Source organism: Triticum aestivum, chromosome 1A, assembly GCF_018294505.1.
Source record: "Triticum aestivum cultivar Chinese Spring chromosome 1A, IWGSC CS RefSeq v2.1, whole genome shotgun sequence".
NCBI lineage: Eukaryota > Viridiplantae > Streptophyta > Magnoliopsida > Poales > Poaceae > Triticum > Triticum aestivum.
This window is the reverse complement of record NC_057794.1, coordinates 109,976,732-109,994,527: the sequence shown is the minus strand read 5'-3', so window position 1 is coordinate 109,994,527 and position 17,796 is coordinate 109,976,732. Positions and strand designations below refer to the sequence as shown.

At 44.8% G+C, this 17,796-nt stretch overlaps 1 pseudogene; it reads left to right on the top strand.

Moving 5' to 3' along the window:
* Positions 1-8,493, top strand: part of LOC123104762 (GDSL esterase/lipase At1g28600-like) — an 11,149-nt pseudogene extending 2,656 nt beyond the window's left edge.
* The last annotated feature ends 9,303 nt before the right edge of the window (positions 8,494-17,796 follow it).

Genomic DNA, 17,796 nt, shown 5'->3' with positions numbered 1-17,796 from the left:
CCGCCCCCTCCGGCAAAATAAAGGCCCAGTTGCAACCATGTTGGGGAAATTGTAGTTGCGGCCGGGTGCGGCGGTTGCAGTTGCGGGGTTGTTGTCGGGCGTGCAACTGGCCCGACCCCTCTAGCGGCGCCCCCTCCGACAGAACAAAAAAAATCCAGTGTTGGTCGGGTTACAAGACATGTAGTCGCGGTCGGGTGCGACACTTGCTGTTGCATTCCTAGTGTCGGACATGCAACTAGCCCTCCTCCTTCGACAAAATAAAGGTCCAGTTGCAACCATGTTGGGGGACATGCAATTGCGGTCAAGCGCGACACTTGCAGTTGCATGCCTAGTCTCAGATATGCAACTGCCCCTCTCCCGCCGCTCATCTAAAACAAATGTTAGTTGCAGTCATTTGAGTAGACATGCAATTGCACTCGAAGACGACACTTGCAGTTGCATGCCTAGTGTAAGACATGCAACTGCCTGTCTCTCTAGCCGTCCTTCGATAAAACAAAGTTAGTTGCAGTTGAGGGCAACACTTGCAATTGCATGCCTAGTATCAGACAAACAACTTCACCATCTCTCTATACAAAAGAAACAAAAAGTTGATAATGCGCCCGTCAGGTGTGTGTTGTAATACTTACAAATGCACATAAGTTGGGGCATATACAGTTGGTCAATGACTAATAATTATAAAAGTAGAAAAAAAACTAAGTTAAAAAAGACAACTAGGCTTAGACAAAATAGTCATCTTTGCTCTATGTACCAATTTTTTTTCAAGTTGATGGAGACAAACATGCGCAGGGGTCGATATCACCCTCCCCCGTCCTGACGAGTTTGACAATCGGTGGCCCATTAGTTATGGAAAGAACACCACTTACTGAAAGGAAGAGAGGAAAAATGAGGAGCAAGACAACGATGCAGGGCGAATTGAACTAGCCCCTCCTTCTCACTTGTTTCAAAAAGCGTGAAATAAAAACCCATCCTGAGAAAGAGAAAAGCCAACACGACAAAGCATTAACTAGGCCGTAAACAAAACACATCCGTCAACAATACACGAACCCGACGACCGGAATCCACATCTGCCAAATCGACTGAGTTTTAGCTAATTCTCTGTCCACCGAGGAAATGTCAAAAAAATTCAAACTAGTTTGGTAAAAAAGAAAAAAAGAAAAAACAAATTAAAGTAAAAATAAAATGAGAAGAAAACAAAAAATGAAACAAAAATAAAAATAGTTTGTCTAACAAAAAAGAGAAAAATAGTTTTTCTAACAAAATAGAGAAAAATAGTTTTGTATCAAGTTTTTTTAGGGGTAAGTATCAAGTTAAATGTATATTTTGGGAAAATGAATCATTGACAACGGCCGTAGTATATTTTAGGAATGTATTTGTGGAAGAATGAGGAAAGCCGCCGTAGTAGTGTCTCCCTACTGCTGCAGGCAAAATTATCACTGGAAAAAACAATATGAAAAAAGCCCAGCTGACAACGGCCGTCCCATCACGCAGCCCAGCCCCAACAACAAACAAAGAATAAATAAACGGGCCGCCGAACCAGCTAGTCTGAAAAGAAAGCACGCGCGGGTGATTTTCATGTACGCTTGCGCGAATCGTATAGCATCTGGATTGAACAGCTGGTCAGTCGACTAAGACTTCGCGACTACGTCGCCATAGCCTACAGGAAGCGGAATCGTCGCGTCGCCGGTGACGCTCCTCAGGCCACCGCTGGATTGAAAATGGAATCGTCGGATCGATTAGTGACCGTGACAGTTCCAACAAGAGGAGGAGATCACGATTTGCTCATTCCCAACACATTTCTCCTCAAATTTCAATGATAGACAAAATCCTCTTTCTATAATCCCCGGGTTAATCTATTTTTCTTCAGTCAATTTGACTCCGTAGTCTTCTTATAACCCTATTCTCCATAAACTTGAAGGGAAAAGGGTTAACCCGGGGATTTCCTAGCAACAGAGTGGTCCAAGGGCAAAGTCAGCAAGGGGATCGCATACCTAACTCAATCCTTCATGTTATTTTGTTTCAATTTAATGCCATAATTCATGTGTTGTTTGTGTGCTAAGATTTCATCTAGAAAAGTAGTTACACTTTGTTTTTGAAGATTGCTTACCGCCTCTGCTGCACGGTAGAAAAGTAATTTGAGCTGAAAACAAGTTTTTCAATGAATAAGTGTGATTCTTGATATATTATATTTCTATGTAACACATTATAGCCTATATATTACTATTATAGATCTATTTTTCTAGTGCGGCAGGCCTTGTTTTAGAGTTTGGCATAGGGCCCCATATTTTGTTGGCCTGGCCCTGCTTGGTATGTGGAGCAGTTGAGGCGCTGGGGGTACATCACCTGACGCCGTACCTCGCCGGCAAGAGCGCGGAGGATTTTCAGCGCGGCGTGAACTTCGCCGTCGGCGGAGCGACGACGCTTGGCCCGGATTTCTTAAAGAGCAGAGGGCTTGAGCCGTTCGTGCCCGTCTCTTTCACAAACCAAGCCACCTGGTTCAAGAACGTTTCACAGCTTCTTGGCTCGGTTCACTCTAACTGTGGCCTCACCGACGGCGGTGGTTGAGCCAAGGGGAGAGGGCTATGGGCAGGTGACCGTGGCTCCTTCCTCTCCTCCGACGGCCTCTATGGCCGCCCAGCCCGTGACGCCTTCCTGCCGGAGGGCCGAGACGGGCAGGGAGTACGGGCAGGCGGCTCACGTACTCCTCTCCCCCGGTGCGCCTAAGTCCCACGGCGTTGGGTCGAGGTCAACGTCGGCGGGGCTTCTGAGTTCTCCTTCGCTGATAACGGCAGCTCCTGTGGAGCCTTCGATGGGTACAGCTCCACACTATGGTCGAGGTGAGGTTGGAGGCCTTACTTTGGGCGGGCCCACTCGGGAGGAGGTGGTCGCGTTTGGAGGGATTTCGGATCCAGTTTCTGAGGGGCGGCGGATGAGTTGCCGGCTCCAGGACCGTCCGGAGGTTGACGACATGCAGCAGAGGTGCGCCATGCGGGCGGCCAAACTTCGTGATATTGAGGTTACCACTGGTATGTCGGTCAACACTGACTAATTCAATTTTGCATTTTTCTGATAATGAGACTATTAATAATGCAAATCAATTAGGTGTTTCACTAGGTAGTAATGCTAGTGAAATCTCTAATTCTGTGAATGATTTACTCGATTTTGAAGCGGAACGCGCTTTAGAAATGATTCAAAACTTAGCAGTCAAACCCACGAATGACTCCGATGTAGAGGCGTTGGGAGTTAGGGTGCTGGATACCTTTTGTGCGGACCTTACACTACCCTTTCCTGAGTCAGAGGAAGAGGATGACGCCATCGAGGGTGAAGTAGTTAGATCCACAGAGCCCGGTTGTGAGGACCGGGTGGAGGATCAGAACAAACCTAAACGAAAGTGGAAGCGGAAAATTTATCTGGCATCGGCGGTGCGCAGGAGTGCTAGGATATGTACTTCTAAAAAATTCCATGACGAAATATGAGAGGAATCTTTTGGAATAGCAGATGTCTGAAAGACTTGGCTAAAAGAAGGTTTCTTGCGGATGCGTCGATTGAGCATAGATTGGATTTTATTGCTCTTTCGGAAACTGGTAGAGATAATTTTGCGCCCCAGTTCCTCAATACTTTATCGGGCGGTGTCGATTTTGATTGGCACTGCCTGCCTCCGCGAGGAAGATCGGGAGGGATCTTACTTGGAGTGAGATGTGATTCGTTGGAAGTCCGAAGCGTAGTGATGGGTGACTTCGTGGTTAAGTTTCGAGTTAGGTCCAAAGCTGATGGGTTTAATTGGGCTCTGGTGGCGGTGTATGGTGCAGCGCAGCCCGAGTTTAAACCGGAGTTTCTGGTGGATCTTGTCCGAATTTGCGGCTCCGAGCAGCTCACGATTTTAGTTGGGGTGACTTCAATATCATTAGAATGAGAGAGGAAAAGAATAATGACAATTTCGACGGCAGATGGTCGTTTATGTTCAATACCATTATTGAAAGCCTGGATCTGAGAGAGAGATAGAGCTTTCTGGTAGAAAATTTACTTGGGCTAATAATTTGCCAAACCCGACGTTTGAGAAGCTGGATCGATTCCTAGCGAGCGTCGAGTGGGAACAGAAATTCCCTTTGGTAATGATTCAGGCTCTCTCGCGCGGAATTTCTGATCACACACCGTTGTTCGTGGACTCGGGTGAGCCAAACCACGTAGGAAACACAAATTGCTTTTCATTCGAGCTGGCATGATTTGAGCGTGAAGGCTTCTTGGATCTGATAGCCAGGGAATGGGCTAAGGATGCAGGAGGTAGGACTTCTGTTGAGCGCTGGCAAAATAAGATTAGGCATTTGAGAAGTTTCTTACATGGGTGGGCTAAGCACCTTAGTGGAATTTATAAGGTTGAAAAGGAAAGGCTTCTTTCACTTATTCAATCCCTAGATTTAAAAGCCGAATTCACGATGTTGCAAGCCACAGAGCTTCATGCTAAACTTGAAGCGGAGATGAGGTTTAAAGAGCTTCTCCCCGAGGAAGAATTAAAGTGGGTATTGTGGGCTAAGGTCCGCAAGGTTGTCCAGGGGGACGCGGACACTCAATTCTTTCACTTGATTGTTAATGGCAAACACAGAAAGAAGAGAATCTTCGAGCTTGAACAAGATGAAGGAACTATTTTAGGACAAGATAACCTCAAACTATGCATTACTGAGTACTATAAACAGTTGTTTGGACCTCCGGAGGATAGTTCAGGATCCCTGAATGAGTCCAGGGTGGAGGATGTGCCTCAACTCACTGTTGATGAAAATGATATTTTGGTTGCCCCATTCTCGGAGAAAGAGGTGTTTGAAGCTATTGCGTAGAAGAAGAACAATAAGGCTCCAGGATCGGATGGATTTCCAGCGGAGTTATATAAAAAGTGTTGGCATATTATTAAGGGGTATTTGTTACCAATGTTCCATGATCTATTCTCTGGACAACTTCAGTTATTTCATTTAAATTTTGGAACAATAACATTGCTTCCTAAGAAAATGGAAGTTGTGAGAATTGAGCAGTTCAGGCCGATATGCCTCCTCAATGTTAGTTTTGAAAATCTTCACCAAGGTAGGGACTAATAGGCTCACACAGATTGCGCATTCTGTGGTGCAGTATTTCCAAACCGCTTTCATCTCAAACAAAAACATCCTAGAAGGGGTGGTGGTCCTTCATGAAACGCTCCACGAAATCCACTCGAAAAAATTAGATGGAGTTGTTTTTAAGGTGGATTTCGAGAAAGCGTACGATAAAGTCAAATGGCCATTCCTTCAACAGGCCTTGCGTCTGAAAGGTTTTGATGAAGCCTAGCGACGCCAGGTAGAATCGTTCACGCAAAAAGGGAGTGTTGGAATTAGAGTGAATGACGACATAGGTCATTACTTCCAGACACATAAGGGCCTGAGACAAGGGGATCCGATGTCTCCTATCCTGTTCAACATTGTAGTTGATATGTTGGCAATTTTGATAGGAAGGGCTAAGGAGGCTGGTCAGGTGGGTGGCTTGATACCTTATCTAGTTGATGGAGGTGTGTCCATCCTTTAGTACGCCGATGATACGATCATCTTTATGGAGCATGACTTGCCCAAAGCGAGAAATATGAAGCTGGTGTTATGCTTATTTGAACAATTGACCGGGTTAAAGATTAATTTTCAGAAAAGCGAATTGTTCTGCTTTGGTAGAGCCAATGACGAACAAGAGGCATGTAGGCAATTGTTTAGGTGTGAATTGGGGACTTTACTTTTTACGTACTTAGGTATACCAATCCACCATCGTAAGCTGACAAATAGAGAATGAAAGTGCATCGAGGACCGATTTGAAAAGAAACTGAGTTGCTGGAAGGGCAAGCTCATGTCATACGGAGGCCGATTAATTTTGATTAACTCGGTTCTCATGAGTATGCCTATGTTTCTTTTGTCGTTCTTCGAAGTCCTAGTTGGAGTTAGGAAAAGACTAGACTTCTATCGATCCCGATTTTTCTGGCAGAGCGATGAATTAAAAAAAATACAGACTTGCCAAATGGGATATCATCTGTCGACCAAAATGCCAAGGGGGGCTTGGTATTGAGAATCTTGAGGTCAAGAACAGATGTCTTCTCAGCAAGTGGTTGTGGAAGCTATCGACTGAGACTGATGCCACTTGGGCGCAGATCCTCCGTAGCAAGTATCTTCACTCCAAAACTTTGTCACAGGTGTCAGCAAGGCCGACTGACTCACCTTTTTGGAAAGGGCTTATGAAAGTCAAGTTAACCTTGTTTAATAGTACAAAGTTTATTATTGGCAATGGTGTTAATACACGATTTTGGGAGGATACTTGGCTCGGAGAGACCCCCCTTGCCATTCAATACATGTCTCTGTATCGTATTGTTCAACGACGTGAGGCATTCGTTGCAACAATACTTCAATCCATCCCCCTTAATATTCAGTTCAGAAGGACGCTAATTGGCAATCGTTGAAAAGAATGGCTCCATCTAGTAAGTAGACTGATGGAGGTTCAACTAACTCAACAACCGAATAAATTACGTTGGAAGCTTACTAGGTCTGGAGAGTTTACTGTTGAATCAATGTATGTTGATGTTATCAATACAAGCTCGATTCCTAGGTCCAAACATGTTTGGGCTGTTAAAGTTCCTTTGAAAATCAAAGTGTTTATGTGGTTTGTCCATCAACAAGTAATATTAACCAAGGACAATTTGGCAAAACGCAATTGGACATGATTTACTAGGTGTAGTTTCTGTGATCAGGATGAAACCATCAAACACCTCTTTCTTGATTGCCCGTTAGCAAAAGTCTTATGGCGGACAGTCCATATTGCATTTAACATTACTCCACCGAGTTCTGTCAACACATTATTTGAAACGTGGCTTAACGGGATTGAGTCCGAAACAACGAGACATATTTGAGTAGGAGTTTGTGCTTTATTGTGGGCAGTATGGAACTGCAGAAATGATTTGATCTTTAACAGAACAACAACTATTCATTTTTTGTAGGTTATTTCGGAGCCACTGCGTTGATCCGTATGTGGTCGCTACTCACTTCGACGGAGGCCAGGGAGCGTTTGGTTACTGGATCTACCCGCTGGAAGATGGTAGCACGGGATATGTTGAACCGGTTTGGATGGCGGTCATATAATAGGATAGGCAATTAGTTTTCATGTCTCTCTTATGCCAGGCGGTTGTGGCTTTTCATGGCCAGTTTGTTTTTGGCCCTTTTGGCTCTTTGTGAGCTCTTTTTCTTTCGTTTTGAGATTATAAGACCTTGTTGAACCTATTTTTCGTTATATTAAGATGGCCGTATGCATCGTTTTGATGCAGAGGCCGGGGAGTCTCCCTTTTTTAAAAAACTTGATTTCTACTAGTACTCTATTTTATTAATATATACAAACTTATTTAATTACACGTGCGCTCTATCTTTTCTAGCGATTTTTTGAGGAAAAACACGCGGGCTATATCTTTATTATTGTGACATATACACATGGCTGCATGCATGCATGGTGTTGTGTACAGGCTCTCCCTGCAGACTGGTCGATTTAATAATCTTGTCTTTTTCATGATGGGTGCATCGTCACCTTGTACTAACAGACCGTACAAGGATCATGGCGAGCTCGCTCTTCATCGTCGGTGAGATTGGAGTAAACGATTACCTCGTCGCGTTCGCCGGTAACACCACCGTCCGGGAGGCGCGGACCTTCGTGCCGCACATCGTCGGCGCCGTCCGTTCAGTCGTGGCCGTAAGCCAGCACACTCCCGTGACCACTGATATTTTCTTTTCTTTTTTGAAACGGAGGCAAAGATGACCACTGATATACGGAGTATCAGTCAGTCAAAATAAAGTGAATGAAGATATCAGGAGGTGCTCGCCGCCGGAGCGAGGACCGTACTGATTCCGGGGATGATACCGCTCGGCTGCGACCCACATCTGCTCGCCCTCTACCAGAGCGGCGACCACGACCCGGCGTCCGGCTGCATCAAGTCTCTCAACGACCTCGCGGAGCTGCACAACCGCGCGCTGAACGGCATGCTCGGAGAGCTCCGGCGAGCGCACCCGGGGACAACCATCCTCTACGCCGACCTCTACGGCGCCGTCGCCGACCTCATCGCGTCGCCCCGGAAATACGGTACGCATGAATGCGCCAGTAATCATTAGCCACTAGCAGCTAATCATCAGCTTTCTCCTGACCTCGTCTTCTCCGTCGGTCTCAGGGTTCAGGGATGAGCCGCTGGCGGCGTGCTGCGGCGGCAGCGGCGCGTACAACTTCAACATGACGGCGTTCTGCGGCGCGGCCGGGACGGCGGCGTGCGCCGACCCGCCCGAGTACGTGTCCTGGGACGGAGTGCACTTCACGGAGGCCGCCAACAGGCACACGGCCTGTGCCACGTTGAAGACCAACTCGCATCCTCTGCTCAATTCGTGGACGGCGGAGGCGAGACGAAGGATTGGGTGCGCGGTGCGCCTAAAAGCTTAGCCTAACTAAGACAGCGACAGGGAGTAGAGCAGTTCCGGCTAAATTAATCCATGCCGCACGTCGGCACGTGGACGTTCTCCTGCTAAGGCATCTAAAGTACACTTTTTGACTAGGCAGGCTGCTCGTGTTGCCGTGTGCGGTGCATTTGTAAAGGAAAATGTGTTTCAATTAGATGCACACCGTGATTGTTTGAAGGAATTGAAAATTTTAGTGATCATGCTTGAAAAAGTTGTACTCTCTTCGTTCTTTTTTTAGTTCACATATAAAATTTGTCTGAAGTCAAACTTTATAAAGTTTAACCAACTTTATAGAAATAAATACCAACATTCACAATGTGAAACCAATATCATTAAATATGTCATAAATTTAATTTTTATATATTGTATAACTTTAGTATCATAGATGTTAGTATTTTTTTATATAAATATGATCAAATTTTACGAAGTTTGACTTCAGACAATTCTAATATGCAAAGTAAAAAGGACCGGAAGGAGTATCTGCATGCTCACTCACTTTGATTCATTGTATTTGTCATCAGTTTTTTTTACATGGATGTGACATATGAGTCATATATACAAAACTCAGTAAAGAGATGCAGTTGGATTGAAGCAACGATATTGCCGCTAATTCACCTGCACACAAGTTCCTAAAAGTCCGTTGCTAGCCCATTCTAAAAGATGGGACCATGAGCAATGAACATACTTGGGTTGGAGATGATTGACTAAAAATGCAGGTCGTTGAACAACAAAATTTTCATCGTAACATCAAGAAAAGATTCCAACTTCATAAATAACCAAACCAACAAAAACAACATAACACATAAAACTCACCAGATTCGAATAATTGGATCCGCAAGGACACATACCTCTCGGGCTCTATGGCACCGCCACAAAGAACCGGAGTAATTTCTTTTTTTAAAAAAAACTCCACAGCTACCTCTAGAAGTTAACGAAGACTGCACCTCTCAACGCCAAGATGGCAACCGTGGGCGAGGGGACAAGAAGATTAACTCCGGCAGCGACTAGGGCTCACTACCATACAGATCTGAATAGCACTAACCCCTCATCATTGACCGTCTAATGACCATTGCGTCAGTGATGAGCACTAGCTAGCACTCATTAGCCATGCGAGACGCGCCAGTGATAACACATTTGGTGCTTGGCTTGATGCTTATCACAAACTGGCCAAACAATGACCAGTCATAGATTGTGTGTAGCTACGACCAAAATGGGCTAACAATTTTCAGAGTGCAACAGACAACACATGTCAGGAAAAATGCAACACGAATCTCAGAGCAAAAATCAACGACCAAGAAGTTGACAGACTCAAAATCTAGTTGACTGACATATAGCTAAAGTGTTGAATGATAATATAAGGTATTCTCTCTTTTTTCTGAGGAAACATAGGATATTTACTCCAAAATCACACGGGTACAAATCGTTCATGAGAAGTTTAGCTATAAAAGAGGAAGGTTGGTTAAGCCAGCATGCATTGTTATTCCAACTAGGACCATAGTTTGCTAAGCAATGTGCAATCCTATTTTGTTCACGAGATATTTTAACCGGATTAAACACCATATTCTCTAACAAGATTTCGGAAGATATTTTTTTCACGAGATATTTCACGACATAGCATCTAGCCTCTGTTAATAAGATGGCCGCATGCATCATTTTGATGCAGAGGCAGGAGAATATATAATCTCCTTTTAGAAAAATTGTTAAATAATTAGGCTTAATTTCCATGATTAATTCCAGAATATTAAGCATGACGAAAATTGCTACTAACATGTGAATCTCAAGCATACTGGAAGCACTAGGCAACATGAACAGATGCAGCACAACATCGCAAAACATGACACTGACAAACATGTTTAACCAACGAGATGGGACAATGCAGTTATACCGATCGTTTGCAGATGAGATAGCCGTTGAAGCAGCGATGTTGTTGATGACGACGTTGGCGACGAACGGTCGCAGAAGACGACGTTGCAGACGACGACAAGCAAGATCGCCTGACCTGGACGGTAGGCGAGCCGTGATGAAGACAGCGAGCAGTCGCACGCGTGGCGCTTCCCAAAAACCTTATTCGCCCTCTCTCGTACAGGATCACAAAGGCGAGTGGTTCCAGAGACCTGCTCCCCCGTTCGTCGGTGCACGCCGACGCTCGGGATGGGGTGAACTACGGTGGTGGTGCAAGAAACGAGGCGGTGGCAAAACCTAGATTGGTTTTCTGTGTGTTGCGGCGCCCGCGTCATGTCTTTATATAGCGGTTTGGAAAACCCTAACGGGTGCAACGTGGGAGTCCCACGTCACACGTCCGAGTCGATTGCGGGAGTGACCCGAACCGACTAGGCTGTGACGCATCCGTCACGACTCGAGACTCAGTTTTCCTAAGCAGCAAAAATAAAGACAGAATTTGTCTCGGCTTGAGGCTCGAGGCTCGATTCACAAAACGCGATCGCGACATGTCGAGACGAGCGAGCGGCGGCGGCGGAGGAGGAGGAGCGCGCGAGAGGCTCTCTTGTTATCACTCACTTACAAGTGCTACAACACTCCACCTTATAAGGTGGTGTGCAACTCCTTCAACTTTCAGGGTGGGACTAAACTTCCCACTTCCACCACTTGCTCACACACATGGGCCTTTGAGATTTCAAAAATTGCCTATTGGGCTGCCCCATAAATGGGCCCAATATTCTAACAATCCCCCATCAGATCTCAAATGCCCATTTGAAGATTTGTCAATCCTCGCTACTTGTTTATATATCAGTGTTTCAGCAGAGACTATTAAGTTGAACTTCCGCCTAGAGCCTTAAGCTACATCTATTAGCAACTTGAACAATGGACTATGCCTTGAATTGCAAGTTTTGTGCCAACAGACTTCACTCAAAGTCATAACCAATACCTGACTGCCAGTAGTCTACCCCGCGCGTGGAGCATATACGTCGTACTCCCTGGTCTCTTTATGAGTTTACTAGAGATCACCCAAATCTCATAGACTGCGACGTTTATAGTCGGACTCATATAGGTGTGTTTTTTCAAGAATGCTCTGTAGAACAGCATCTTTGCTATCAATAGCCGTCATGAACACATTAAGGCATGTTGCCAATCTGCCTTACAGCTCTTTGAGAGTTATGCATGTTCACTTAGAGAGGGCTTACTAGATACTCTCCTCAGTCAACCCACTAGCTTGTTCTTCGCAGGTCCTAATTCACGGGATCTCCGATCACATAGGTTGGGTTACCACTATGGTGTGACACTCACGGGTCTCATACACATCTCCCTCGATGCATTTTCTATTACATTACGTGATAGTCCCTTTGTAAAGGGATCTACCAGGTTTTTTCTGTTTGAATATACGTAACAGTAATTACTCCGGAGTTTCTCAATTTCCTGACAGACTTCAATCGTCTTTTAACGTGTCTTGATGACTTCGCATTATACTTAGAACTGTTCACTTTGGCAGTCACTATTTGATTGCCACAGTTCATGAGAATGGTCGGTACAGGTTTCTCAACCACCGGAAAGTCCATCAAGAGCTGACGCAGCCATTCTGCTTCAACAGTGGCTGTATCTAAAGCAGTAAGTTCTGCTTCCATGGTTGACCTCGTCAATATGGTCTGTTTACAAGACCTCCATGACACTGCGCCACCTCCAAGAAGAAATGCATATCCACTTGTGGCGTAGAGTTCATCAACGTCCGATATCCAGTTCGAATCACTATATCCTTCAAGCACAGCAGGGTGCCCTGAATAGTGAATCCCATAGCTCGTCGTACCGTTTAGATAGTGCATGACCCTTTCAAGTGCATGCCAATGATCATTACCCGGGTTTGACATGAACCTGCTCAACTTGCTCACAGCAAAAGAGATATCAGGCCTCGTTGCACTCGCAAGGTACATGAGTGAACCAACAATTTGAGAGTATCCCAATTGATCTCTCGCTGTTTTCTTGTTCTTTCGTAGAGTCACACTGGGATCATAAGGTGTTGGAGAAGTCTTGCTATCATTAAAGCCGAAATGGCTCAAGACCTTCTCAACATAGTGTGATTGCGTTAGCGTAATCTCACTCTCATCCTTAATAAGCTTAATGTTCAGGATCACATAAGCTTCTCTCAGATCTTTCATATCGAAACATTTCGATAGAAAAGACTTGACCTCATTTATCACAATCATGCTTGTGCCGAAAATTAGTATGTCGTCAACATACAAGCACAAAGTAACACTATTGCCCCCACCATGGCGATAGTACACACACCTATCAGCTTCATTTATGACAAAGCCTGCAGAAGTCAGAGTTCTGTCGAACTTCTCATGCCATTGCTTAGGTGCCTGTTTCACCTCATACAAAGATTTTAACAATTTGCACACCTTTGTCTCTTCACCTTTTACCACGAAACCATCAGGCTGATCCATATAGATTTCCTCTTCCAACTCTCCATTGAGGAAAGTTGTCTTCACGTCCATTTGATGAACGATAAGACCATAGGAGGCAGCCAGGAAAAGTAGTACACGGATGGTAGTCATTCTAGCAACAGGTGAATAGGTGTCAAAGTAATCTTCTCCTTCTCGCTGAGTGTAGCCCTTGGCTACAAGCCGTGCCTTGTACTTCTCAATAGTACCATCATCACTACAAAAAAAATACACTTCTGTGATGATACGTGTTTGTCACAGTAGGTCGCGTTTTTTGTCATGCATGTACATCCATGACAAATTTATGACAGAATCAAGATAGTCATACCTGTGTTGTCGTAGAAGTGTTCCATGACATTACCAAAATTATCATCACGGAAGTGTCCACTTCCATGAGGATAAATCACGTGTCATAGAAGTGCTTTCGTCAAGGGTGACCGACACGTGGCATCCACCGTAACGGAACGCTGTTAAGCTATCGGGTCGGGTTTTGGATCCGATAACCCGTTGACAGCCCCGACCAATGGGGATTTTCCATGTGTAAAATCATCATTGGCTGGAGGAAACACGTGTCGGATCATCGTTGGGACAGATGTCATCCACTCATTGGACAGAAGGCGCCTATGATACGTCGACACGTGGCACGGCCCAACAGAGGCCCATTCCTGTGAAAAGGCCAGCCCGTTTGACTTGGTCAAAAGGTGGCGGGCCGGCCGATGTAAAGCCTGTTAACGGCCTGTTCGCATATATCCCATTAACAGCCCGCTAACCCAAGGCCCATTACGCCCTATCCGAATTAGGCCCAGTAGCGTCATCTGGGCCACTCAATATGATTCCAGCCCGTTTTCACTTCTGGCCCATGTATGGCCCATGACGTCTTTCGGCCCATATAAGGCCCTATGTGACTCTTGGCCTATTAACGGCCCATGGTGAAACTGGCCCGTAATGAACAGTGTATCACTTTACACCCATTAACGGCCCGTGGTGAAACTGGCTCGTAATGAACAATGTATCACTTTATACCCATTAACGACCCGTTATTTCGTTGGGCCGTTTCCAGCCCATGTTATCTTTCGGCCTTCTCAGAGCCCATTTATTCTTGGGCTCATTTCCAGTATTCGTTTACTTACGGCCCATTACTGTCATTTTCTGCTTGTGGGCCAAATTCAACCCGTGGTTACAGTCGGCCCGTTTGTGGTCCGTTAATACGTTGGGTCGTTTTCATAGCGTCATCAAATACGGCCTATTAACGATGGCCCATTATGGTCGGGCCATGAACGGATGATTCCAACTCTAGCTCGTTTATGGCCATAATGCGGTCTGTTTGGCCCATGTTTGGCCAATCGATCATACGGCCCGTATAAGGCCCATTGATGATACGGCCCGCAGAAGGCCCATTGTTTCCACGACCCGTAGAAGACCCATTGTTTCTATGGCCCGTAGAAGGCCCACTGTTTATACGGCCAGTAGGAGGCCCAGTGTCACTACAGTAAATATTAGCCCATGGTTATTGTGGCCTAGTTTTAAAAAATAGGTTATTGCAGCCACTAGCTAACCGCGGAAAAAGAACTGCAATGACTACAAGCAAACAAATAAACAAGACAACAAGGAAATAAATAAGCAAGCAACTAACGCTAGGCTATCACGGCTATTACACATATTTACATCCACTGGGCATCAAAGTTCGCCACCAGTGCAAATATAGGGAACAAAGCAGCATATCATATACACTGGTTGTCAAAGTTGGCGACCAGCGCAAATAAACGCCGCAGCAAAACAAATCCAGAACTGAAACCACTTCAGAAGATCTGAAGAAACAATATCCTGGGTACCCATAATGCTGGCAAGATGCTTAGCAAGCTTATTAACTTTCTCTTGTTTGGCGCTTAAATCCTCCAGCGCTTGTTGTTGCACCGGAAAATGTGCATCTGAATTCTGCAGGGACTTCCTCAGTCCTTCAGCTTCCTGTCACAACACATCTGATCGATGTCTTTCAACTTGAAGTTGAGACTCAAGAAGATGAACTGATTCAGGCAGCGAGTTCAAAGAGCTTGTGCCAGCAGTAGTGGCCAGTAACTCGAACACTACATCAAGACAGGACTTTTGGGTTCCCTCAGTGTCGTCAAGATAGTTTTTATCAGCTTTCTTGGAGACCAACAGGGATGTCTCACTATCTTGAACCTTATCTGCATTACTTCCTTTACCATTGGATAACGCGGTACTATTCTCCAATATTTTGTCCGCATTCTAAAAGAGAAACAAGCAGACACATCACATGTTTACCATGTTATATATGAAACTCATTTTGGTAAATGAGTTCAGTAGTAAAGTGGACAGGATAACAGCATGAAACAAACATATATCTATGTACCATGGTCACTTTATGGTCTATATCATTCTAGTTTTTGTTGCCAAATCAAGATAGAGACACAGTTCAAATAATATGTGTTCAAGACAAAGCAGAATAGACAGAATATAAGTGTGGGTAACTATAGAGCAATAACAACACTTGTAATGTGCATGACATGAGAACATAACTGTTTATTCAATTGAAACTGAAATCAAAATATAGCAGGTTACAACAGCAAACCAGTTAAAGAAACATATTTAAAACATACATGTTGCGCCATTGGAGTCTCAATTCCATCCTTCAAATTTGAAAATAGTTGGTATGAGTAAATACAGTAATGCAAGAGCAAAGGAGTATGAACCATAGCTACAGAACCTGACCTGAGAACAAATCTTCTTCTCCTTTAAGCGTTGAGTTGGGATTCGGAGTGGTGGTCCTCGTGCTTTGGGCACTGCAGTTCCCTTACTAACTGCTCGTGTTTGGGTGCTGTGTGGTGGAGACGGTGCCGTGTCAACTGGAACTGGGTTACTATCTGCCGGGGTTGGGGTTAGAAGGGGTGTAGCTGGTTCTCTGTTCAATTGGGTAGGGATACAATCTGCGAGAGTCTGGGTTATGTGTGGTGGATCTGGTCCTTGGGCAAGTACAACCGTGGTTTTATCTGCATCAACTGGTAGCACTATATTTTCTGAAGACTGTGTTGTTACTCCCTTAGATACTGTCATCACGCTCTCCAATTCAAATGGCTTATAAACAAGAAAAGTAATTGAAAGTATAGACATTGTATGATAGACAGGTGCAATGGATAGTGGGGAATAAAAGAGGGCATGAAATAATTCATATTTATGTTGTCTAACCAAACAAGATATCATGACACAATTTCACATATATGATGGCTAACTAAACAGGATAGCATGACACAATTTCACATTATGATGGCTAACTAAAAAAGATGGAAAGACATAGTTCAAAATATGAGACTATGTAAACAGGATGACATGACATAACTATATTAAGCGATGCATAACGTAAGCAGACACGAAAGAGTGCGACCTCTATTGCGGACCCGTGTAGTCCTCGAGGTCATCTGCTTGGTTGATGATGGTAATGCAGTTTTCATGGCTGCCAGCGGAGAGGAAGAAGATCTGAGGCGGCGAAAGACAGTCTGGAGGCTGGATCCCTGCTGTGCTGGACCCTTCTGTCGTTGGAGTAGCTGAGCTGGGGTGGACGACGGGGCAGCAGGAGCGGGACAAACCACGCAAGGTTTTCTTTGACAACTATCTATAAGAGAATTAATTCTGTAAGGCTCATTTGAATTGGAGGATTCCAACAATGCAGGGATAGGAAATAGATAGGAATAGGATAGGAATGCATGTGCAAAATAGAGAATTTAAAAACACAGGATTTCTGCCAATCTGGGTGTTTGATTCACAACAATTGGAAGATCACAGGATGCAAAGAAGCATAGTGAGATTAAGTCAAACCACAAGAAAATGTACGGTTATAATGCTATTATGCTACTATCTCTTAGTCTTGTGCTTCATGAATAGGAATTTGAAAAGGAGGACAAGTGAAAATTAAAATTCCTATGTTTTTTCTTTCAAGGAGACACTAAGGCCTTCTTTGGTTCATAGGATAGGAATTTTATAGGAATAGGAAAATCATAGGAAGTGAGATGACATGCATGTCAATTCCTATAGAGAAAAAGATGTCATTTGATGCATAGGATAGGATTTTTTCCATTGAGTCTAGGCTAATGTTTTTTTCCTCCAAAACGTGAAGGATTCATTCCTATCCTACATAGGAATAGGAATCCATTCCTACAAACCAAAGGGCTCCAAAGGAATTTTTCCTTTACAAATCCTATCCTATAGAATTCCTACAAAAATCCTACAAACCAAAGGAGGCCTAAAGGAACAAATCTGTGTGCTCAGTGGACAATATATATAACATGTAGAGTAAGAAAGAGATGCAACAAGTGTACAACCTCTTTGGCGAAGCCATGTCGATCTCAGCGTGATTGGGTTGGCCGGTGAGGATGCTCCGGCTGACTTTGCTGTCGGAGGAGGGGAAGAAGATCTTAGGCGTCTGGAGATGGAGCCCGAGGTACTGCTCCGCTGTGATGGAGGGTTTCGTCGTTGGAGCAGCTCCGTTGAGTTGTACGATGCCGAGGCTGAAGCAGGACAAGAGAGACAACGAACAACGTTAACCTGAGTGGAATTCTAATAGCAGCTCCAATACATGACGTAAAATACATAACCACAAAGTGCTAGATGAAAAATACATCAGCCGCTCATCTTTGAACTTAACTGTCGAAACTGAACTTAACTGTCGAAACTGAATTTTGCTGTCGAAACTGAACGCACTAGCAAGGTGAGGCTACACGTCGGTCGATTGACTTTTTCATCTCTGGTCAGTCGATTTTGCAGCCATTGGATACGAAATCAAGGGCTTGTGGTTCATCTTCAACCTCCACCCCCCTGAGCCGCCAACCACCACCGGCCAAACAGCAGCCCCCCGCCGCCAGCGGCCGGCGGTGCGCCGCCCCGCCCATCCCGAAAACACTCCCCATCGTCGGTCC